The sequence below is a fragment of the Lissotriton helveticus genome, chromosome 4_1, assembly GCF_964261635.1.
Source record: "Lissotriton helveticus chromosome 4_1, aLisHel1.1, whole genome shotgun sequence".
In the NCBI taxonomy this organism is placed as follows: Eukaryota; Metazoa; Chordata; class Amphibia; order Caudata; family Salamandridae; genus Lissotriton; species Lissotriton helveticus.
In genome coordinates, this window is record NC_136063.1 from 249220305 (window position 1) to 249232334 (window position 12030).

Consider the following 12030-nt stretch of genomic DNA (forward strand, 5'->3'; position numbering starts at 1 on the left):
GGTGGCAATGCTACAGGACACTTAACTGAAGTAAGATTGGAAATTCAGAGGAAGGAAACATTTTCCATATTAATATCTACAATTCCTAACACTCATTTTGAGTTCTCAAATATTTATCAGAGACCAAAGTGGAAGTGGTCTGCTGAAAATGCAACTAACTTTGAAAAGACTTGAAAAAATTTAAACAAGGCAGTGTGAGCATTCCTTCATGAGCATAACAAGTCTTAAGTTTTTTATTTAAATATAACATATGGCAATGCTGCACAGTATCATTCTGGTGGTGTACATTTTGTAACCGTTGAATACCATATTTTCCTGTCAAACGTAAAATATTGACTTGACAAACATATATAAATATGTCTACTAAAAAAGCAAAGGCTCTTTTGTATTGTAAGCCTGGATCCCGCGTAAAGTGTTTTTCCGTAGTCAAGTCAGCTGGAGACAAGGGTGAGTGACTGTTTTTCTGATGATGGAGGGGTTACATCTGAAGATCTTTTGGAGCATGTGGAGGGTTTGGAAACAGTAAGAGCAGGGCTCGAGTCGGGGTACCACGGCGTCCCCCCACTTATTTTACCGGGAGCTCGATAACTGGAGCAAATGGAGCCACACATTCACTCTTTGGCCTCTCTGGGACGAGATCGGAGCTCATTCATAATGCTGCTCACGTGCTGGCTTCTCTGATGCAATCGCATCTAAGGGGTGAGCGAGGGGAGGCAATGAGTCTGATGGTGCAAGCCACCTTTCGTGATGTCACTTCCTATTGTGTCGTCTGCGTCCCCCACTTCTTTTCTTAGGACTTGTGCCCTGAGTAAGAGGAGAGTACATTGACCTGTCACTTCATGGTGAGATGGCTGTCAAGGATGATGCTGAGGTTGCGGGCATTGTCTGTGGGGGTCAGCGTTGATCCGAGTGCGGTGGGCCACCGTGGTTGCCCCAGGGTGAGCTGTTATTTCTGAAGATGAACGCTTCCGCCTGGGACGTTTACTGTTACCTATTAATAAGTGCATCTGTTTAGGTAAGCTAAGATTGTGTGCTGCATCGGACTGTGTATGATTCTCGCCTGTAATTAAGCATTAAACTGTCAGTGCGTAGTGGTGTCGGTTGAAATGAGGAGTATCTCTGGCGTTCTGTCAGTGTCTATGCCCCCGGGCTGTAAAGGCAGAGTAGCTCGTGCATGCTTGCTGTCAGTGACGTATGCACCTGCTGTAGTAGCGCGTGCGATCTCATGCCTGGGACAGTGCTTAATTAGAGCCGAGAGTAGGAGGTGGGGCGTTCACTTTGTGAACCAGCAGGTTTCCTCATCAGACTTTGACTGTGGGTAAGAGGAGAGAAGTGCAAAAGGGGGAAGAGAAAGACTGAAACACAGCGGCAAAGAAAGTAGAGATGAGAAGAACCTGAAAAGGGGAGAAAAGGTGAGATAAATTGTAAGGGAGAGTGTGTGGTGGGGGTAATGGAGGCACGAGGTAGAATAAAGATTGTGATGCATCAGCAACAATGGAAGGGTGATTCTTCTGAGCTGCTGTCAGTGTCTGACTCCCTGAGACCGACTGCCCCTACCCAGCACATCCTGCGCCCCCCACCCCCCCCACCCCCCTGAGTAAGTGGGACTTGCTATCATCATCCCTGCGTGCCGCCGTAACATCACCCGGTCCCCCTGTGATCTGCCGCCCTGCCCTTCAGAGATCACCCGCACAGCCTGGTATCAGGCTGGCAGAATGCGCCTCCTTCCTCGTGGTGAGGGCATGAGATGTTAGCCGGAAGGAGTGTCCTCGGTCTGAGTCCTGGCACCAGGTTGGCGAGGGCAGAGCCGCCCCTCACAGCCCGGCCCCAGGCTGAGTCTCTCTTTTCCTAAGTGTCTGTCTGTCTGTCTGTCTGTGGAGGAGCTGCTCAGCCTATGTTTGGCTCGGCTGCCATCCACGTGGCCCGGCTGGACCCCACAACACACACACTCGGCAAAGCCTCGGCTGGAGAATCCGATTAAGGCAGGAGGAGGAGGGGGGCGAGCCCAACTCTCGCTGCCGCTGATCCCCCCAGCACGGAGCTGTGAGGGCTTTCCCTGCTCCGGGAGGGAGGGAGGGTCTGCCGGGAGGACACCCACGCCCGCTGCTGCGCCTGAGCGAGTCGGGGTAGAAAGGCTCCTCCGTCCCGTTAGCGGGCTCATTCCGCCCGTGCCAGGGCTGCTGGCAGCTGGGGACGCGGATATTGGACTGGGAGGAGTGAGGCACCAGAGCAGCCCGGACACCTCGCGGGAGAGGAGCAGAGGTACGTGTCAGCCGGGGTACTTCGTAAACACCCCTCGGTGGGCTGGGGCTTCTGTGGGACATCTCTAACTACCCTGTGTGTGCCTGGGGTCTGGAAGGTGCCTCATAACTGTTCGTGTGGATGTGAAGGTAGTGGGTTCTGTGAAAACCTCATAACTACCTCTCAATGGGCAGGGTAGGTCGGTGGAGTGCCGCATAACTGTTCGGGTGGATGTGAATGCTGAGGGTTCTGTGGAAACCTCATAACTACCCTCTCAACATGCAGGGTGAGTCGGTGGAGTGCCGCATAACTGTTCGTGTAGATCTGAATGCTGAGGGTTCTGTGGAAACCTCTTAACTACCCACTCAACGGGCAAGGTGGGTCGCTGGCGTGCAGCATAACTGTTTGTGTAGATCTGAATGCTGAGGGTTCTGTGGAAACCTCTTAACTACCCCCTCAACGGGCAGGGTGAGTCGGTGGAGTGCCGCATAACTGTTCGGGTGGATGTGAAGGTAGGGGGTCCTGTGGAAACCTCATAACTACCCTCTCAATGCGCAGGGTGGGTCGGTGGAGTGCCGCATAACTGTTTGTGTACATCTGAATGCTGAGGGTTCTGTGGAAACCTCTTAACTACCCACTCAACGGGCAAGGTGGGTCGGTGGAGTGCCGCATAACTGTTCATGTAGATCTGAATGCTGAGGGTTCTGTGGGAACCTCATAACTACCCCTCAGTGGGCCGGGTGGGTCGGTGGAGTGTCGCATAACTGTTCGTGTAGATCTAAATGCTGAGGGTTCTGTGGAAACCTCTTAACTACCCCCTCAATGGGCAGGGTGGGTCTGTGGAGTGCCGCATAACTGTTCGTGTAGATGTGAATGCTGAGGGTTCTGTGGAAATCTCATAACTACCCTTCAATGGACAGGGTGTGTCGGTGGAGTGCCGCACAACTGGCCCTGTAAAGTGAGAACTGGGGCTTCTATTGAATACCTCATAATGGACTGTGCATGGGGGAGCTACTTCAGAATACCCCATAAGTTTTGTCCTTTTGCGTGAGTGCTTCAGAAGATCCTCTCCCACTGAGGCGAATGGCGTCTGGATTGCCTTAGAACTGGACCTATCTCGAGTGGAGTTTATGTTTAGTGGGTCATAAGTCATAACTATCCCTTTGGCTTCCGTGTGATACCATGTACCCGGTCTTTTAAGTCGCGCTTGTGCTGCAGCCTGCACCTCTCAAACCTATACATCTGTGTACGAGGGGCGGGTGCCCTTTGTGGGGGGTTGAGGGAACTTTCCGATTTTTTCCTATGATGTTTTCTTCTGTGTTACTCATGGAAAAGCACCCTCTCCACCGTACTGCGAGAGAGAAAGTTGGGCCAGCGCCACCTTCGATCCGAAATGAGGCTCTTTAGAACTTTCTTTCTGGTCCCTGAGGTACATAGCGGGCTGTTGCCAATTGAAATACGCAACCTCTGGACGTAAAAAAAAACGGCTTTATTCCCTGGGGGTCTGCCGTGGAACGAGAGGGGGGAACAGACCGAGGCTTCTCGTTTTGAGGGACTTCCCTGTCACTGCCTTCACCCTGCAGCGAACCCTCCACATGAACCTTTATTTAAAGGGTCGATCTGGCACCCCAATCTCGTTATTTCACAAAGAGACCTCGCGCCCGTCTAAGCCTTTCACTCAGATGAGTTCAATTAACGTGGTGAATGCGGGCAGCGATAGCGCCTCGATGCCAGCAGCCCCTCGTTAAACCGCAGGAATAATGAACGCGAGAGTCTGCTCCACACGAGCAAAGAATCGTGGGCACATAACAGCGCCACTCTGAGGGGGGATGTGCGACTTGGGTATTTTAAGAGCGGTGTTTATGAGAGAGGAAGTGAAACGGTGCAGATGCCGTAGACGGAACAGCGGAATCCCCGCTGCTGAGTAAAGGCGGGTGAACTCCTGTCTTTGTCCTTATCAGCCTAATGCTCTTTTGGACTGGCTCTCCCCTCCCCGAGGCTCACTTGAGCCCCACTAAGGGGGCCCGCCCCCCAGTTTCAAGATACCTGCTTGTAGGCTCTCACCCTCGCCTCCCCGGATCCCGCTGCCCGCTGAGAGTTTTGCCAGTGGTGTCTGGGTGAGGCGCCCCCTCCCAGCTGAGCACAATCTGCCATCTTCCTTTGCGGGGGCTTCGTGCCCTGACCTTCGCTTTGCATTCCCTGCTTCTTAGCTCTGTCCATGGAATGATGACTTCCGCTGGCACTGAACTTGGGGCACTAGTGGAAATTCCAGTTGTCCAGTCATAGATTGTTTCTGCTGATCTCATTTGAGACATATAATTTCATTAACTGCCAAACAGGGAATTTAGTTTGTTTGCAGTTGCATGTTTGAAACTTGACAATTGTATTAGTTGGATGCAGTCGGTATTTTTATTTAATCACGTAAATTTTTCTTTTATTTCTACAATTCAATATTCAGCAGTTATCTTATAGGTCACACTTGGCCGCAGGATAATCAATTTGAACTTGTTAGCAGATAAGTCAAGGCGTGCCCCTCCTGTCAAGATTCACGCATTGAGCATCAGGCTCAAAAAATAAAATGCATTCGTTTCATAGTAGTGTGTGTGGATGAGTGTGTTAATAAGTATACTTTAAAATGCGTAAACAGGCAGTTTAAATAATTATCCCTAAAATGAAATACAACTAAGCACGGTTTACATCTCAAAGTACATTGGGGCACACCAGTAGGTGTGGGGGGGAAGCACTGACACAGACACCAAAATAGTGTGATAAAGGCCGCTTTATTGGAATCAGGTGCACCTACAACAATGTCCCACCTGGCCTGTGCCAAACAAAACTAGTGCTCACTAAATAACAACTGCCTGACAGCCCCCCACCTCCACCCCTAAAGTTAACCCCAACATTGCAACTGAAAATACAACACAACCGCTCAGCAACCTACCCCCCGACTGAATGCCACCGTGACCTCCATGACCTCACCCCCGCCTACCATACAGTCCCATGCCTCCAGCAAATCCACCCTATCTCCTTAGGAAAGCGCCCCCAGTAACCGCACCTGTTCCAGCGACACCACAACCCTAAACACCCTAAATCAGTGCACCATCGACCAACAAAACCCCTCCTAAACAGGACCACCCCGCCATACAAAAACCCCAAGGAAAATTTTCAGGGTGGGAGGGACAAAAAGCCGCCTGCGGACCCCTGGCTGCTGTGTCACTGCACCACGAAACAGTGTGCAGTGACACAAAATGGCCGCCTATATAGGCCAACCAGCCCAAAACAAGCCCAAGGAGCCCAAGAAGCCCAAACCAGCCCAAGCTACGGAGAGCCCCAGGTGACAAAGCTTCCAACCCCCCCCTCCCCTGGTGCCCCAAACTTCCCCGAGGGGGAGAGCCTCCCGCTGGTCGGCCACCCCCCCAAATCCCCATTGGGGCACACCAGTAGGTGAGGGGGGGAAGCACTGACACAGACACCAAAATAGTGTGATAAAGGCCGCTTTTATTGGAATCAGGTGCACCTACAACAATGTCCCACCTGGCCTGTGCCGAACAAAACTAGTGCTCACTAAATAACAACTGCCTGACAGCCTCCCACCCCCACCCCTAAAGTTAACCCCAACATTGCAACTGAAAATACAACACAACCGCTCAGCAACCCACCCCCCGACTGAATGCCACCGTGACCTCCATGACCTCACCCCCGCCTACCATACAGTCCCAGGCCTCCAGCAAATCCACCCTATCTCCTTAGGAAAGCGCCACTCGAAAGTCGCTTACGACTTTCGACCCCCCCCTAGGACTCCTGCCTTCTGGGATACCTGATCACCCCCAGCGCCCCATCCAAAGCCTCCTTCAACTGGATGGCGTACAATTCCATGCCATACCTGGACAGGTGAACCCTATCCTCCCTGAAAAAATAAACAGCGCCATAGCGCAACTCCGGGTGCTCCATCCTCCCCACCACCTCCCTGGCACAAAATTCCCTCATCTCCCTATTAATCTTCCTCCGTGCCCTGTCTATGGCTCCCGGGCGCTCAGCTCCCCTCCAAACCCGCCTGGTGATAAACTCGGACCAGATAACATGACAGCCAGCCCATTACTTCTTAATTTCCCTCAGACCCCTCTTCATTTGCTTAAGCAACGCCAGCCCCTTGCACTGCACCAGATCGTTCTCGCCCAGATGAATCACCACCACATCTGGGCACACCCCCCTCTCACCACCATGTTCAACAATGCCAACAACTCATGCCAACGCCTACCCCCTTTTCCCCTCCAATGACAACGGTACAGCCCCGCATCCAATCCCAAATTGAGTGTCCGCAGCCTGTCCCACTCCGCCTGTTCCGCCCTCTTGACGAATGAGTGTCCCACAATATACATATTCAACACAGCCACCTCCGGCCCGCCACAGCACCTGAAAAGACACACAGATCAAAATCGGGAAACACAGTTACAACACCCCTTCCGCCTCCCTCAATCGCACATACGACCGGTAACAATCCGACTTCCACCGTCCCAGCCTCTGAATCTCCTCCTTAGCCCAACCCCTCCGTGCCGCCTCCGTTGCCGCCCCGATCCGGAAGGAATGCGTCCCGAAAGCCAGCGGGTCCTCTCCCATGAACCGCAAGGCGCGCCGCAGAACCCACAACGCCTGAGCCGCTGTCACTCCATCACCCCCCTCTCGACCAAAAACCTCCCCCACCACCTCGCCGCGGCCTGCCATCAACCCCCTCCCCCACGCCGCCGGGCACACCCCCTCCCCGCCTCCTGGGCCCAGTACCACCCAGGTCCCGACCCCCCGCTGGTCCGTCTTCGAGCAACGCAAACGCACCGCCACCTCCTGTGCTCGCAACTCCACATCCTCCCACAACACCCCCCACCGCCCCTTTGCGCCCAGCAACTCCGACACCCGAAACGCTCCAAAGAACAGCCAGGACATCAAGGTAGAAAAACCCTCATCCCTGCACACCTCCGGGAGCGCGCCACTGACTCCTGCCAGCAACCCGACCGTGATGGGACGTCGCGTCCGCACGGCCCCACCCCTCTCTCTCGCCCACCCCTCCAGCAGCCGGGTCCCCAATTCCCCCGCCGACGGAGGGTAACCCCACCACAACTTTACCATGAAAGCCACCGCTGACAACTTGCCCGCAATCGACACCCGCGACAAACCTCTGTCCATGAGAGCCAGCATGAACCTTACCACCTGTTCCTCGCGCCGCCACCGGTCCCCACTCCTCACCGCACCGGACTGCAGAAACTCCTCCCACGCTTGCTCGTATGCCGTCCACGTGGACACCGCTACCGACGTCTTCACCAACTGAAAGGCCCGGCCTCGCCCACCGACCACAGGTCCTCCGGAACCGGCGTCCTGACTTCCTCCGCCGCTGTGGCTAGCCCATGGAACCTCTCCCACTGTGAACGAGACAAAGCATGCACAATGTCATTGTCCACCCCCGGAACGTGGCGCGCCTGAAAAAGGATGTCATTCTCTAAGCCACGCAAAACAAACACCCTCATCAATTTCAGCACCTGCGGGTCCCGGGCCGACTGCCTGTTCACCACCTGCACGACGGCCATGTTGTCCACTCGAAACAGCACGCGCTTGTGCGCCAGCGCCCCGCCCACACCGTGACCGCCACCACCAACGGGAACAACTCCAAAAACGCAATGCTTCTCCCGCCTGCCTGCCAGCGCTCCGGCCACTGCTCCGCACACCACTTCCCCTCCCAATACAGGCCAAAACCGCCGACACCCGCCGCATCCGAGTACAAGGTGACGTCCCACTCCCAGTCCTCCGCCGGCGCCATGGGTACTCCATTGAACCGTTCCAAGAACGCCCGCCACATGCGGAGATCCTCCTTCATTCCCGCCGAAAGGCGCACATGGTGATGAGGCAAGGTCAAACCGGACAACGCCAAACCCAAACGCCGGCAAAACGTTCGGCCTGCCCGCACCATGCGGCACGCAAAATTCAAATGCCCCAACAGCACCTGCACCTCTCTCACCATCACCTTTCTCTTTGCCAACATCCCATCCACCAGAACCAGCATCGCCAACCTCTTGTCGTCCGGTAGGCGTGCTTCCATGGCGACTGAGTCGAGCTCGATACCGAGAAAGGACAACACCGTACTGGGACCGCACGTCTTCTCTGGCGCCAGAGGAACCCCAAATTCCCCCATCAACCCGGCCAAACCATCCAGCTGCCGCTGACAGTCCGCCGCTCCGGGCCACCCCACCAGGAAGAAATCATCCAGATAGTGCGTCACTGACTCCGAGCCTGTGCGCCTGGAAAAAACCCACTGTAGGAATGAACTGAAACGCTCAAATAGCGCACACGAAATGGAGCACCCCATCGGCAGTGCCTTGTCCACAAATATGAGTCCCTGGAACTGGATCCCCAACAACTGGTGATCCTCTGGGTTCACCGAAAGGAGACGGAAAGCCGAGTTGACATCGCATTTTGCCATCAGCGCACCCCATCCCGCCGCCGAGACGAGCCTCTGCGCCACGTCCACCGACGAGTAAGTCACCGACGCCAAGTCTTCCGAAATGTAGGCATTGACCGACGCCCCTTCTGGCCAAGACAAGTGCTGTATCAGTCGGAACTGCCCATCCTCCTTCTTGGGCACCACCCCGATGGGGGAGATGATCAAGCCCGGCAACGGCGGTTCCGTGAAAGGACCCGCCATCCGACCCTCTCTGACCTCCTTGAACAGTTTCTCTCGCACAATGCCCTTGTGCGCGTTCACGGACTTCAGATTGTCCGCCCAGCGAGCAATCCAAGGGCCCTCATAGCCCAGCCCAAACCCCTCCCGAAAACCACGACGCAGCACCGCAGCATCCTCCGCCCGCGGATATGCCGCCAGCCAGGGCTCCATCCGCTCGATCCTAACCGGCGTACGAGCCTTTGCCCAGAGCTCCGGCTCCCCCCCTCTGCCTCCCCCCCTCCCACCACCCTGTCCCCCTCTGACTGGGGCACCTCCCTGCACCGGCTGCTGCCCCGGGGGGCCCCCGAGCCCCCAACAACGCACCACTGGGTGCCGTTGTCCGCATGTCGAGCACTCGTGCCGGAATCGGCATGCCGCCCGCCCGCAGGCTCCTCTATTGAAGTCCCAACAGGCCCCGACAGCGGCCTGGCCGCCAGAGTTTCCCTGCCCCACCCCCCCACGGGTGGGGCGGGCTGCAAAGGGGGGCGGCACCAGCGGCAAACCGCTGGCCGTGTAAACAGTGCGGCCAAACTTGGCCCCGCCCATCGTCTGTTGATACAGGTCCGAATCCAGCTGCCCCCATTGCGCCTCCGGGTCCGCCGCCATGCGCGCCTGGAATTCCTCGTCGTAGTGTGACGACGCAAACCCGCCGTAAGTCACCTGTGCCCTCCGCACCCCATCCATGTATTTGAACAGCGCGACGGACCGGTCCGGAAACTTCTCGCAATACACGCTCGCGTATATGAGGAAAGCCGCTGACCAGTTGTCCAGCGCCAGGGGCACCTTTGGGCGCCTAGCCAAGTCCTGCTCTTCCCCTTCTACCCTTCCTTGGACGTCAACTCCCTGTGGAGAAGCTTCAAAATGTCAATGTACTCCCCCTTCCATATCTTTTCTTTTGTCGCCACCGACAGGTTCGCCCCCAGCGGCTTGGTCAGCCCCATGTACGGCAACATACGCACCGGCACCACGCAACTCTCCTTCCCCCCGCCCACTGGCTCTTTCTCCCCACCCGCCGCCGGTCCGCTGCCCGCGCTTGACCCGTCTCAGCCGGTCGCCGCGCCGTCCGTGCCCACTCCAACGTCCTGCACGTACGGTCCTTGCACCAACCGCCATCCATCTTCCCCTTCGCCCCCTGTCCCCACCGCAACATGCACGCAGCGCCGCTTGCCACTCCCCGCTCCGTCTCCCGCCTTACCTGGCGTCAAGGTCGGCGTCCTAGCCGGATCCCGCCGCCTAACCAGTGGAGCTGAGGGGGCCGTCACCCCGGGCACTGCTCGCCTTGCCGGCACCTGTAATACACTGCTAACAACATTACCAGACCCCCCGTCCTCCCGAATCTCCCCGTCCTCCTCCAACTCTCCATCAGCCGGCTCCACACCACCCCGGCCCCCCACTTGGGGTTCCAGCCGCCCCCTCCCCCGCACCCCCCGCGGCGCCTCCCTTCGCCCTCGCACGCGGTGCTGCCTCTGTGCACGGTCCCCCGCCCCTCACCCCTCCTCCCCCCCCCACCTCACTGAGCCGGCCGCGGCCGGGACCGCGGCGGCTCACACGCCACTACAGATGCAGCGGCGCCGTTGGCAGCGCGCCGCAGCGGCCTTACCTGGAGGTCGGGCCGCACGATGTCCATGCGGCCCGCCTCGCCCAACAGCCTTAACGACTCAGCCACCCATTGATCAGACATCGCCGTCATCCCGAAACAGCGACCACCTCAGGGCACCAAACACCGCACGACCACGCAGCCAGACAACGCCCCCCAACGACACCTCGCCTCGCCACAAGTTCGACAAAAAGACGCCTGCGGACCCCTGGCTGCTGTGCCATTGCACCACGAAACAGTGTGCAGTGACACAAAATGGCCGCCTATATAGGCAAACCAGCCCAAAACAAGCCCAAGGAGCCCAAGAAGCCCAAAGCAGCCCAAGCTACTGAGAGCCCCAGGTGACAAAGCTTCCAACCCCACCCCCTCCCCTGGTGCCCCAAACTTTCCCGGGGGGGTGAGCCTTCCGCTGGTCGGCCACCCCCCCAAATCCCCATTCTGATGGCAGCAATGTAAAATGCCCCCTCTTCACATCTACATACGGTGATTTCTGTAGATCCGATATGTTGAATTAAGGCCGTTTCGGCCTCAGGGCGCTCGCTGAGCGCCATTTGTTGGGCGTTAGTTGTGATAGAGGCAGTTGCGACAGAGTCAGACAGGCAACGTGTAATTAACAGATACAAGGCAGGGTGTAAGCCTGCTGCTTCTCTGTTTATGCATACCGGGTGCTGTCCTCGCCCTTGAGGTTTAATTTGATGACGAATGTAACATATGGGTCTCGTCCCGGGATGACGCACAGCTTTATTCACTTTTTCTTGTGAAATATTTCCCGTCAGTCATAGGTGGCGAGCGAGGTGATGAGGTAGTTGGTCAAGAGGGGAGGGGTGCGAAGTAGCTGGCAGGTCAGGCAGGCCCGGTTCTAGCGGGTGGGCCAGGCCCACCCAAACATGAGCCTGGCCCACCCAAACAGGATCTTTGGCCCTCCCAATGAGGGCTTGAAGGCAGGCGTCTTTGGGATCTAAGTGCTTCAACCCTACCCCGTCGCGTGTGTCAGCCCGGGCCGAGGGGCGGGCACACACAGACAGTTTTAGAGATGATCGCAGCCGCCCGAGTACTTTACAGGTCTTTAAAGACCATGTATATGTTAACGAGGCTTTGTTTATTTTTTCACCCATTCATCACTGCATGGCGAAAGGCGACAAATCCTTTCTTTGACAAGGGTAACCTTTGGTAACCTTTGCTTACTGTCCTGCTGCGTTGATATTTATTTTTATATGCAGCACAGGAGAAATACGTTTCCTTATTTCTATTCACCTTTCCTGACCCCTGCAGTGGCTTATCACATAAGGCTGTGACACAAAGTTTGACTAATGTGTGTGCTTCATTTAAGCAGTTTTTATCATTATCATGGCCGATGCAGGACAACAATAAGAATACAAAATGCCCAGATAACGCTGGTAATTAATAATCCTGCTGGAGAGCAATCATTTGTCTGTTAGCTTTCAAATGCAGATGAACTGTATTTCATGTGGATAGCTCCAGGGCT

At 56.0% G+C, this 12030-nt stretch overlaps 1 protein-coding gene across 3 annotated transcripts in view; it reads left to right on the forward strand.

Moving 5' to 3' along the window:
• The first annotated feature begins 1286 nt into the window (after window positions 1-1286).
• Window positions 1287-12030, forward strand: part of LOC144828504 (CMP-N-acetylneuraminate-beta-galactosamide-alpha-2,3-sialyltransferase 1-like) — a 381510-nt gene continuing 370766 nt past the window's right edge. The window contains exon 1 of one of the 3 annotated variants that reach the window (XM_078686730.1): window positions 1287-1412. The gene's annotated coding sequence lies outside the window, so the exon portion shown is untranslated. Of the gene's footprint in view, window positions 1413-1934; window positions 2263-12030 lie in introns of those variants that run through there. The other 2 variants (XM_078686731.1, XM_078686729.1) reach the window with 2 other exon arrangements.